We start from the raw sequence: 13846 nt of genomic DNA, 5'->3' as shown, positions 1-13846 counted from the left end.
ACTCCAGTAAAACAAGGTAAAGAAATATCTCATGCTGATGCTAATGGGGGGAATAGTAATGATCCACAGCCGCAGGCGTCGTCCAATCTAAATGCAACAAGGGAGGTTAGTTCTATTGACTCGAGTACCGAATCAGTTTTGGATATTACATCTAAAGAGTCCACACCGCGTTTTCCCACGAGGTCCATAGCCAAAAATAATTTTTTTAAAACAGCTCAAGGGCAAGGTCCTACAATAAAAAGGAAACTCGGAGGGGTAGACAGAAGGGTAGGTGCCCTAAGACAGCCAAAATAGTAAAAACACCTAAAACTTCTAAGAATACAGTTATAGTGACGCAATCTGTACCAATTACAACATCTGCGTTGAATAATATTCCCTAGCCAATTGCAACAGCGGTAAGCCTGGTAGAGTCCCTATCTTCCCCACCCCAATTGTTTGAGGGATTAATGGAGAAAGTAGAACACTTAATAAAATCTTTGATGGCACCACTTCTGGAGAGGGTAAAACGGATTAGTGAAAAATTTGGGACTTTTGAACAGGTAACAACATCTAGCTCTGAGACATTAAGGCAATTAGCAAATAGCATACATAATCAGAGCATAGCAAGACAAATTCCAATTAGAGATCCAATTAGAGATCATAATACTATGATCGCTTTATCCTCACCCTCTGTGATTACAACTGTCCCGTTATGTAATGGAATTGGCCAGGCTGACAAACTTTCTGGGAGTAGGACTATGATGTTTGAAGAGGGGGGCGTGCAAGCTGGGGTGAGCGAGGTGGTTAAGGTTCTGGGACCCGCAGGACAGGTGAATAAAGCTGTACATCCAGTTAAGGAACCAATTACAGTGCAAAATCAAAGAGAATATTCCCACGTATTGATCTACCACCAGATTCATTTCCATATACAGTGTTATCCGGTGTCCCTGAGTTAAACGCTGAAAAAACAGAAACCTATTCTGAATTAAAAAATAAGGTAACATATTGGTTGAATAAGAACAGACCACTCCCGCCAAACATACATGGAGAAATCCTATTTGTTAGAAGATTAAGCTGGGTGGGTCTCAGAGTAAAGGATCTTCAGGGTGACTGTATCATCGTTAATTTTAGGGATAGACGGGTGATTAGCCACATCTGTGATTGGTATCATCAGAGAGGAGATGGTGGTATATATACCTGCGACCTAAGTTACTTATATCCCCCATCTTTCTCTGCGCCACCAAATATACATCAATTTGGGACTCTGCATAAAGGTACCACGGAGGGGCATAGAACCAGATTTAATATCCCCACGTTCAATCACTTTGATATGCTCTCAGAGTTAGAGGGGGTGGACTGACTTAGTATAGAGGGCACTACTGATAATTTGACACCTAATCTGGCAGATGCGATACCTGTGATTGGGGGAACACATGAAGAAGATATTAGTACAAGGGAGGTCCTAAGTATGAGATCCAGGGAATCCAACCCTGTAGAGTCCAGTGTTCTGAAGGGAAGCGCCACAGTGGGGAACATACTGCGTGAAAATCTAAATGAGAAGAGTGGTCCCTTTACTTGTGTAGATCCATTAGATAATATGGGTAGATGGTCGATAATGTATTGGAATGTTGCAGGTTTAAAAACAAAATTGTCTAATCAAATATGGATTAATACCGTAAATGATTACGATATAGTGAGCCTTCAAGAAACCTGGGTAATGGAGGAACATCATTTATGCGGTTTTAAAACACTATTTTCACTGGCAATAAACTCTGCATATGGCAGGGCTAAACGGGGATTGTGTACGTATGTATCCAACCTGTTGAAATGTGAGAAAATAGAGATAGTGTTTAACAATAGATACTATCACCTGGTTAAGATACATATTGATAAGGCACTTTGTTTGATAATTGTTAATTTTTATAATATTGCTCCCATGGAGGCAATAGAAGAAATGTTGAAAGCATTGGGCACAGACATTAAATATTTAATGGGGAGGAGATCAAAAGAAGTCTTTGTTATATGGGGAGGGGATTTCAATTGTTCCATATGTAAAAGAGGAGAACAAGGGACATGTGGTATAATGCTGAACTATGACACCAGCTTAATGCACTTTGAACATACCTCATGCAGGTACCTCTTGAATGACATTATCTTCTCCTGTGACATGGGCTTTGCAAACAGAATCTGTCAACCAGAGACCCCATTTTTCCCTATATTTAATGGCAGATGCGCCTCTTCAACAATTGATTTCATATTGCGGTCAGCTAGATATGGAGGACAGGTTAAAACCTTTAAAATGCTAGATACAGCACTTAGTGACCATTTCCCCCTAATTGTAGAAATCATAAATCCACATCATGATCCTGATAGAAATATTATGTTAAAGCAGGCTATTTGTGATGTCACTTAGAATAGACAAAATGGCTATTCCTTAAAGTGGAGCAAGGTGGTCCCAGACGATTTTCTTTATAATTTAATTAAGAAATGTGCAACCAGCATTGAGGCCTGCTTGGATGACAATGCAGATAAGCTTTCCATTAGAAATTCTTTTTTAATAATTGTCACATACAATAAAAATTGTTTATGGGTAGAAGTGAAAAATCGTAAAGAAAAAATTGTGAGTCGGTTTGAGACAGTGTGTACTAAGGCCCATTCCCATCTTAAGCATGCTCTAAAAGCTCCCGTTCGGGATTTTACCTTAATAAGGGAGCTGTGGAAAGCTTATAAGATGACATTGAAAACTAGAAAAGAGGATATGAAAAAGGAAGCCTGGGATTCTCTGTTGTGCCTCTCTGAACAGGGACACAACGGCTTTTTGGAAAGTGGTGAATGCCCCTTTTTTTAATAATAATACCAAGGCAAGGGTAGAAATAGCGATTTCTGAGGACGAATGGGTAAAGCATTATGCCCATTTATACAGTGTGCCGTGCGAACTCCAGTAAATACCATATGAATTGACTGCAGTTGAAAAGATCTCTGTTACCAATAGAAAAATAGCTCTAGGCATTACCCTGGAAGAGGTAATCTTAAGCATAAAAGCGAGCCAGGGCGGAAAGGCAGCAGGCCCCGATGGGGTACCAGTTGATTTGTACAAAAGCAACATGGACCTATGGGGGCCAATTATCACGCAACTGTGTAACGCATCCTGTTTTAATGGACTGATTCCATCATGGTTTGAGTCTATTATTGTACCAATATTTAAAAAGGGCGATAGAAAAAGTTGCTCGTGTTATCGCCCTATTTCATTGTTAGACTCATCCATTAAGATTTTCGGTCGAGTGATTTTAAATAGATTACAAACTTGGGCGGATGAACACTCAATTATAAGTGATCTACAATACGGATTTAGGAAGGGCCTTGGTACTATTGACCAGGGACTAAATATGTTTATTCTCCTAAAAAAATATACCAAGGCTAAGGGGGAAGGCATCTTTTTAACTTTCGTTGACTTACCATCAGCTTTTGATTGCGTTACCCATAGTAAGCTTTGGCTGATTTCGGAGAATCTGGGGGTGGAGAAAAATATTATCTATTTTCTCAGGAAGCTCTATTCTGGGGTTATTGAGTCAGACGGTCTTGACAAGAATAGTGAGTGTACCAGATCCTTTAGCTTAGCAAGAGGGGTGCGGCAAGGGTGCGTCCTTGCTTCCTTCTTATTTACAATCTACATCAATGACCTCGAAAGAACACTGCTGCAGGAGTGTAGGGACATGCCTTTGATAGCAAAGAGATGTGTCCCTGCACTATTATATGCAGATGACGTGGTCTTGATGGCTCTGCCCCTCTTGCTATGCAGAAGATGGTTACATCTTTCGCCCATTTTATGTCCAGGCTGGACTTGAGAATTAATTGTACAAAAACATTCTGCATGAACTGTGGTTCCGGGGCAGATAAAAAGAAAAAAACTATGTACATTAATTTGAAATCTCTGGATTTCACCCTAACTTTTCCATATCTAGGTATATTGTTTGACCAATCTGGCCTATGGACAAGTGCAATAAAGGCAAGAAGGCTGATGTTCTGTAAATCTATAATGGCCTTAAAAAATGATAGTAAGAAGATGGGCAAAAAACGATTAGGGAACTCTTAACTATTTATAGAGCAACATGCATAGCAAATGCTATCTATGGTGCAGGTATTTGGGGATATGCAAATGTGAAATGCCTCCAAGCGGTGGAAAACACCTTTATGAGATACCTTCTAGCTGTCCCAGATAGTGTCTCTACATATATTTGCCACGCTGAACTTGGTAAGTTACATATTGAAGACATTATTAAGGTACAACCTGTACTTCTGTGGCATAGGGTCTGGACCACCGAGGAGTGTGCTTTTAACCGTTCTATCTTAAAGTACGTGATGAAACTCGATAACGTTAGTAAGATGGGATGGTTATCTTACGTAAAGATGTTTCTAACAAACATAGGACATCAAGATTATTACGATGACCCTCTTTCAATGTGTCATGTCCCCAGAAAGGAGCTTAAAAATCTTTGTATGCTGCACTTTGGTGAACCTAGAATTAATGCTGAAAAGACGAAAAAGACAGTGGTTGCTCATCAATTAACAATGACCTCTAGTAATATGCAATCATATTTAAAATTACAAATGAGTGAGTGCGAAAGGTTTTTATTAACGCATTTCAGGTTAAATATTCTATTTAGAGCTCCTAGTTTTCCAGATATGAACAATTGGTTAAGGCAACTCAACAAATGCCCATGCGATAATTTGTCGGAACAACCAGATATTCATATTTTGTTATTTTGCAAGTTTTACACTATACCAAGGAAGAGATGGATTGTGCCCATTTTAAAGATCATGGAAGTTAATCAGTGCCGTCCTGCTTTTTTAGACATTCAGAAATTAGATAACATATTAACTGTTGCATCTGTTTCTGCTTTTTAAAAAAATGTTTTTAGATCCCGGAAATCTATTTATGTATGAAATTCAATAGGTCTGTTTCTACTGTGCCACGATTACTGTTTTTATATTGTAAATTTTGATTGTACTTTTATGGTTGTTTTAATGACAAGAACCGAATAAAGTTTCGAATGAATGAATGAATGAGTTAATTATATAACATTTATTGAAAAATTAATGTGTTAGATGATTAATTAATAATTGTTTAATAATTAGTTGTTAATTTCAATTAGTCCATTAATAAATAATGTTAATTCTTTAATTAATTTTAGGTGTGTGTTGTGGTGTTTATATGTGTAAATGGTGTGAAGGGTGGTAAGAAATTAATTTTTATTGATTAAATAATAAATATTTTTAAATTAATTTCCATAAATTAATTAGTAATTATTAATTGAATAGAATAGAAAAGCTTTATTCGATTGTTGTAAATTTAAAAAGCATAAAAGCAACATTCATCAGAAATCGATACATAATGTACACCGAATATAACATTATATTTCAGTAAAAGCAAAATAACTGTGAATACAATGGATTTGTGGGCACGTTAAACTTTTCCTTTTCCTAAAAAACACTCTTTAAAAAACCAACCATGGTAGCCACACATAGTTCAACATGCAACAGCTGGAAATACAATAAGATTAAAGAAAATACAATAAGATTTTATAAATTGGATACTACCGTGTCATTTAAGCTAGTACTCATGGGTGGCCTCTTTATAGTTGGTTCTCAGAAAATACGATTTTTAAACAGTGGTTCAAATATGTTAGAGGCTAGGAGGTTAGTGGCGCTAGGTGCACAAGATCCCCTTCCCTAGGAGTTGTATTTCTTTGCTGTTGATCTAAGTAACGGGATGTGTAGGAAGCTCGGATAGAAGTCATACAAGTCCTTCTTTGGGCTGACAAAATCGTAAGTAGGGGGCGATGTTCCTATTCTTAAATTTAATTATCACCAGGTCCCCAGAGGTGTCTTTGGGCAGCGTACCTAACCACCCCACCCTCCTGATGCTCAGGATTCCACCATCTAGATCAGGTGGCAAAGTTCTGTTGTCCTGTAGCCAAAAAATAACCTTATTTAACAGGTCCTGATGTGTTTCATGTTTTCCCTGACTAAGTGCAGGGACCCCAGAGAGGACAGTCACATATGGGGCGGCTACAGGAGGTAAATTGATACGTGGCATTCTTTCTGGATCGGCTCTGGCCACTGTGTGATTTGTTAACGCGGGTTTTAATGCTACTTTAGGGCCTGATGCGATAAGTGTGTTAAGTGGTAGTGATTGAGTTTGGACATTCTTATGTGAAATTGACTTAAACTTTTCGGGGGTAATGGGAGGATTAGGGCAAATAGGTATTGCCATCTTATTGGTAGGTGGAAAATTCCTATTGATTATATTCTCAATGCTAGTCAGCCTGTCCCCCAGATCATTAATTTTTATAACCAGAGGCGATATGGCAGATAGTAACAGTTGCTCGAACTGAGCCAGTAAAGTTGGTTGGGAGGACGAAACAGAATCATTTATTTTATCCGCAGCCAAATCCACCATTGATGTAGTTGGGTTAGAGGGAGATGATGTAGGGCTGGTGCACAATTTTAGGGTTTTAGGTTGGTTCTCATTAGCATTTGCCCCGTCGTGCTTCCTTTTTATTTTGCGGCCCCGAGGCAGTGCATTGGCTTGAGTTTTGTCTTTATTTAAGGGTAGAGATGGATCCCGGGGAGTGCCGTTTGAATTGTCTAAATTACAGCCCAAAATAGGGGGGGTTGATGCATCCGGAACATACTTGGTGCCACACAGGGCATTGAGCTCCTCCCAGATGGACATATTTTGTATACGATACGTCAAAAAGCGGCAATAGCAGTACAGTGCAAGTCAATAAATAAAGTACATCTCTATACCTCCTCCTATGGAAAAGTCAGGTGGGGTGGCCCGTCCCGTCCTCTTCTGGCCTCTGAGGGCCGTAGAGGGCCCGCCCTTTGCCCGGGCTTCTCCCGCGCGCGCGTTCCCGTAAGTGAGGTCTGTCTAAAATAGGCTCCGGTAGCAAGTGGGTGTGGCCGCCGCCTCCCGAGTCCTCCCGCAGCCTCCAGGTGTGTCCGTGCACTTCACTGTGCACACGCTGCGCTTCCCGCGAAGCGGGAGACGCGAGGTCTGATTAGAATCCCCCGGTAGCAAGGGGGTGTGGCCGCCGCCTCCCGAGTCCTCCCGCAGCCTCCAGGTGTGTCCGTGCACTTCACTGTGCACACGCTGCGCCTCCCGCGAAGCGGGAGACGCGAGGTCTGATTAGAATCCCCCGGTAGCAAGGGGGTGTGGCCGCCGCCTCCCGTGTCCTCCCGCACCCTCCAGGTGTGTCCTTGCACTTCACTGTGCACACGCTGCGCCTCCCGGTGCAATTTGTGTTATTAATTTTCGGTGTGTGCTGTGGTGTTTATATGTGTGAATGGTGTGAAGGGTGGTAAGTAAATAATTTGTATTGATTTATTATTACATATTTTTTAAATTAATTTCTATAAATTATTTAGTAATTATTAATTGTAATTGTGTCATTAATTTTAGGTGCGTGTTGTGGTGCTTATGTGTGTAAATGGTGTGAAAGGTGGTAAGTAAATAATTTTTCATTGATTAATTAGTAATTATTAAATGTAATTGTGTCATTCATTTTAGGTGTGTGTTGTGGATATTATAGTGTTAATTAATGTGTAATGATTTTTTATTATCTTTGTTAATAATAATATATTTAAATTTATATATTAATTATGTTAATATTTGAAATTAAATTTAATAAAAATGTTGATGGTTTTGTTTTCTTATTGTTGTGTGATCCAATGCTTTCCCTACTGTTGCACTCACTGGAGTGGGAATAGTAATTTTTACCCCTAAGCTATCCTGCGCTTTCCCTACTGTTTCACTCACTGGAGTGGGAATAGTAAATTTTACCCCTCCACTAACCAGCGCTTTCCCTACAGCTGCACTAACTGGAGTGGGAATAGTAATTTTTATCCCTATTCTATCTAACGCTTTCCCTCTTGTTGTACTCACTGGAGTGGGAATAGTAATTTTTACCTCTACGCTATCCAATGCTTTCCCTACTGTTGCACTCACTGGAGTGGAAATAGTAATTTTTACCCCAGAGCTATCCAGCGCTTTGCCTATTGGAGTGCGAATAGTAATTTTTACCCCTCTGTTATCCAATGCTTTCCCTACTGTTGCACTCACTGGAGTGGGAATAGTACATTTTACCCCTATCCTATCCAACGCTTTCCTTACTGTTGCACTCACTGGAGTGGGAATAGTAATTTTTACCCCCTTGCTATCCAACGCTTTCTCTACTATTGTGTTTATTTTGTTATTAAATGTATTTTTTATTCTTTTTTTATAGTTTAATGTGTTAATTAAATTTAGACTATTTTATTTATTTTGAAATTATTTACATATGTGTATATTTTATTTTCATATTATCTAAAAAGGTTATAAACTAAATAAAGATAATAGTTAAAACAATGTATTTAAGTAAATATATGTATATGTACACATGTTTTGTGTTTATATTTAATAAATTAAGTTTATTTTTTATAATTAGTTAAAATATATATTAAATCTAATTAATTTTGTTTATAATATCAATATTATTTAATTAATTTAATTTAAGGTTTTTAATTTTTTAAGTCGATATTTTTTACTTCTATATTTTTTGCACCAATATTTTTGTGTGGATATTATTGTACTTACCTGTTCATGTATAGGAAGTCGATATTTTTGTTATCGATATTTTCACATCGATTTTTTTTCATCAATATTTTTACTATCGATATTTTAACATGGAACCACTTGTGATACCCTAGTACAGTGCACCATGTGTGCCAAGGGCCTGCAAATCAAATGCTGCTGGTGGGCTTGCAGCACTGGTTGTGCCACTAACAGAAGCAGCTTTTAAAATATGGCTCAAGTCTGCCATTGCAGAGCCTGTGTGCAGATTGGGACTGCCATGTCGACCCACTTGCCAGTCCCTAAACCTTCCCTTTTCTACATATTAGTCACCCCTAAGGTAGGCCCAAGGGCAGGGTGCATTGTATGTAAAAGGTAGGACATGCCCTGATGTGTGTGGCATGTCCTGATAGTGAATAACAGCCAATTTCGTTTTTCACTTTTGCAAGGCTATCTGTTCCCATAGGGCTGAATGGGCAGTTTGATTATAACATCTTATAATCCTAACTGATCCAGGGAACAAGGTAGAAAAACGAGGTTAGTATGCCTGAACTCAGAATGTTAAAATACATCTTTTAGTGTGGGTGATTTTTACATTCTGTGTTTGAAAATACCACTTTTAGAAAGTAGGTATTTTCTTGCCTAACCATCCAGTATGCCTCTGCTAGGCTTGTGTATTCCATGTCTGGTTTGTGAGTGGCAGGTGGCTTGAGAGGGCCTTGGCTCCAGCAGTCAGGGCTGGGCTGAATAGGATCTGCATTGAGTAGAGAGTAGGGGGAGGAGATTTCCTTTCACTTGCCTGAACCCTCATAGAATAGAGAGTAGGGGGAGGAGACTTCCTTTCAACTACCTGGGCCAGGTCTGCTTTCAACAATGCTGTCTCCACCTCCTGCCAGGAAGCTGCTCCAGGGAGGAAAGAACTAGTTTTGGCTGCGCAAAGACACTCTCTGCCTTCAGAGGACAAAGGATTTTTGCTTTATAAGTCTTGGGGCCCAGACCCCAGAACTTTAGATCACTTTAGGGAATCAAGACACACCATTGCCAAGGAGAGAAAGGTGAAGGAGGAGACTGCCCTGTGCTGTGTGCTGTTTGGGGTTGGCCTGCAGTGGTTATTTATTGCCAAGGAAAGGAGAAAAGGGAACTTTGTGTGTACTTCATCATCTTGAGGAACATCTCCAAGGGCTTGAAGGTAAGCTTTTCTCCTTTCTGAAGTCTCAGGGACACAAAGACTTCACCACCAGCTCCCCTGAATTTCCTTGCTGGGAATTCTACCTGCAGATAGGTGCATGCTGCTGTTTTGGGACCACTAGAGACTGCATGTCACTGGGAGCTGGAAGCGTGAGGCAATGAGGAGGAAGCGTGTTGCCGCCGCAGCTGATGCCGATGCATCACCGAAGAAGCGTGTTGCATAACCAGAGAAGCGTGTTGCCGCCGCAGAGGTTCCAGTCGTATCACCGGAGAAGTGTGTCACAGGGCCTGTCACGACTCCAGAGTTCACCGAGTTCGTCACACGGCCGTCGATCGTGCACGCATTGCATCCAAGTTGTCTCATCGCATCAAAGACGCCATTTTGTTGCTTCGCAACGGATCATCACATCGAGGTGCCATCTTTTTTCATAGTAACTGGAACGCAGTAAGGAACCGACGGATCACCTCCTCTCCAGTAAGCAACCAACACCTCACCTCTCCTGCGCTGCAGTAAGGAACCAACGCATCACCTTCCCCGAAGCAAAGAACCGACGCATCACCTTCACTGCGACCCTTTTGTTTGTTTTGCGTTACACATCCAAGGTACTTTGAGAGTAAAGTGTAGAATTTACCATCTAAATTGAACTAAGCTATTTCAACCATTTTTAAATCATATTCTTGATATTGTATTGTGGATTTGTGTTGTTGGGTCTTGTGTTAAGTCTAGTAAAGATTACTTATTTTTGGTGTGGTGTTCATTTGTAGTGTTTTTACGGTATTACTGTATGTGTTCACAAATGCTTTACACACTGCCTCTGAGATAAGGCTGTCTGCCCGTGCCAAGCTACCAAGGGGGTGAGCAATGGATATTTTAGTAGTGTAGCTCCTTACCCTGACTAGAAGCAAGGGTCCCTATTTGGACAAAGGTGCAAACCATTGCCAACTAGAGACCCCCATTTCTAAGACTCACACTGTCTCTACCATCTTCTCCAAACTCACTCAGGGCCCAGTAAATCTTGCCCCTTACTATATGCCTACATCAGGGACACCTGGTCAACTATTCACAGATATATCACCACTTCGAAATAAGGAAATCTCAGCTCCAGTTTTGCAGCCTAAACCTGGAAGCGGGCCACGGCCTTCCTCACTTTGAGTTCTGGGGAGGTGTGTGCTGGCACCCGTCGACTAAATGTTTGTTCTTTACCTGTAGCAGCCAATCAGAGCGACCGGGCAAAGTCCCACATGGAGCTCAGAGCTAGAGACAAGCCCAGTACAATGGCTCTAAATTTGCTCCCAGAAGCCTCCCCCTATGTTCTGATAATGGCAGGAGTACCTCCCTTGAAAAGTAATCAAACCATGACATGGGCACAGGCATGCAATAAGGGCATTTATTGGCTAAGGGCGAACAGGAACTTCAATGTTGCTGATGGGAATGATATTCTAATGGTTTGGCGGGTAAGCTTGATTGGATCTGCACCTAAAGATATAAATGGAGACTGTATTGTTGTCAACTTTAGTCATCTAAGTAGAGTGGGGAGACTATCAGGCACATACTCAGTGAGGATATCAACAAGATCCAACATTGTGTTGTGAATTGAAGAAAGATCATACACAATCTAGTACACATAACAGGTTTAGTGGCCTTGACATCTTGTCCAGAATGCACGGACAACTGACTCCATAAAATCCCCAACTCCATTAACCTGCAATCCATGTTCCATGGAGGGAATCCAAGGAACATGGAAAGTGGAACACAACATCTTCCCCTTCTTTATTAAACATTACAAATTTTTAAAAAAACGTTGATACAGCAGAAACCTCATAAAACACTACATTGGCAAAGTTAACCATATATACTGCAAACTAATTAGGTATGAAAAAAAAACATATAGACAATATCCTAGAACCACTGACGAAATCAAGCGAGGACATATAGGATTATACATCATGATATCTGGCTGGTTTAACCACATGTTTTCTTTTGCATTGAACAGAAAGACTGTTTTTAGTTACACATTCTTTTTCACCTCTTGTAACACATGTTTAATCTCCTTCCACAGCAGAAGACACTCTTGGATCAGAAGAATCACTGTCCAAATTCCTCTCACGGAGTTTAACCTTAAGAATCCTTTCCCTGTTCCACCATTCATGAACTTTAATGCGTACATCATTGTTAGATACTGCATCAACCATCTCTGGGGTCCTGAATTTAGACAATCCTTTGGCAACATGAGTAGGATCCTTCACACATACTCAATCACCAACATTGATTTCACATCTCCTATCTTTCATTTTGTTCTTGACATCATAATCCTCTTTCATTTTGTTTGAAACATTTGCACACAAAGTCATATGATTGCATTAATGATTTGACTCATTCCAACCTCTGCTGACATTCTCTCAACCAAGCTGGACACAACGAGTAAGCAGGAACATGTCCCCTCACAATTTCAAATGGGCTCACACCTGTCACTGCATTAGGACACATATGATGTGCCCACATCATGCTTTCCAGAGCACCTTACACCCCCATCTTGTTTTGAATCACCAACTGTATACATTCCATCAATGTACTATTCATTTTCTCTACTAATCCATTTGCCTGTGGATGGTATAACGCTACTCCTTTGTGCTGAGTAGAGTTTCCTTCCCAAAACTTTCTCATCTCCTTGGAAACAAATGGAACACCATTGTCCGAAATAATTTCTCTTGGACAACCTTCTTTTAAGAACTGTTTTCTTAAACACTATACAACCACCATAGTGATAGGTTCTTCCATGAAAAACACCACCCACCATTTGCTTTAATAGTCAACAACTCCAAAAGCAAATCTTGACTTACAAGGCAAAGTGCTAAACGGACCTTGGAAACCAATAGCCAATTTTGACCATGCTCCACTTGGGAGGGTACTTGGCTGAAGAGGTAATACCATAGGGCCCAATTCAAAAAAGTAATCTGAGACAAAGTCCTAACTTTACGGCTTTCGGTATTCACAAAAGACATTTAGTAGTAGTAAATTTAGGATTCCTAACTTTACACCTACTAAACTGAGAAAAATCCTAACTTTACTATTTTCGGTATTCAGAAAAGACATTTAGTAGTAGTAACATTATGAATTCTAACTTTACTAATACTAAATACCTTTTGTGAATACCAAAAGTCGTAAAGTTAGGATTTTTCTCAGTTAGTAGTAGTAAAGGGGTCAGACGCGGACCCACAAAGGCAACTTCCCGGATGTTTTGCGAGCCGAATGCTCTGGCTCCCACCGGCTGTCCAACGCGTGCATCGTACTGGCTCGGTCGTAAATCGCATCCATTGCACGCCACGGTTAGGTTACGGCCGAGACATACGGAGCGGTTCGGACCCAGAAGGGACTCGGTCGGTGAATTTCACGTTGTTCGCATCGTACTTGCTCGCTCGTACAGCTGTACGAGTCAGGCGGAAAACACGCGTACGGCTCGTACTTTTTCCGTCCGGAACGCGTTCGGAGTCCTTCCTACCCGGATCAGAATCGGCCCCTTAGTAGTATTAAAGTTAGGAATCCTAACTTTACTACTACTAAATGCCTTCTGTGAATAACGAAAGTCGTTAAGTTAGGATTTTGTCTCAGATTACTTTTGTGAATCGGGCCCTCAGTTTTTATACTTTTATCACTATTAGCGCAAATCACACATGCTCTAATGTTTGACACAATTTTCGGATCCACAGCAGGCCACTGATAACTCTTCTAACCTATCTTTTAGTGATGGTTTGTCCCAGATGACCTTCATGTCCACTTGAAATTATCTTATTCCTCAACCCACAAGGGGAAATAAAATTGTCTTGTCTCATTAACATGCCAATTTTTCAACAGACAGCTTATCCGCAATTTTGCTGTAAGCTTGCAATTCAGTAGGTATCACCTTCTCTTTAGGCCAACCTTCTACTACATATTTCTTAACTTGTACTAAATCCTCATCCTCCAACATTCTGGCACTCCATTAATCTTCAGGTAAAGCATTACATTCATACATATCCACCATGGCAATCAAACAATACTCATCCTTCCAATTTGCAGACTCCTCC

The sequence above is a fragment of the Lissotriton helveticus genome, chromosome 7 (assembly GCF_964261635.1).
Source record: "Lissotriton helveticus chromosome 7, aLisHel1.1, whole genome shotgun sequence".
In the NCBI taxonomy this organism is placed as follows: Eukaryota; Metazoa; Chordata; class Amphibia; order Caudata; family Salamandridae; genus Lissotriton; species Lissotriton helveticus.
The sequence above is the reverse complement of the archived record's forward strand: the minus strand, read 5'-3'. Positions refer to the sequence as shown.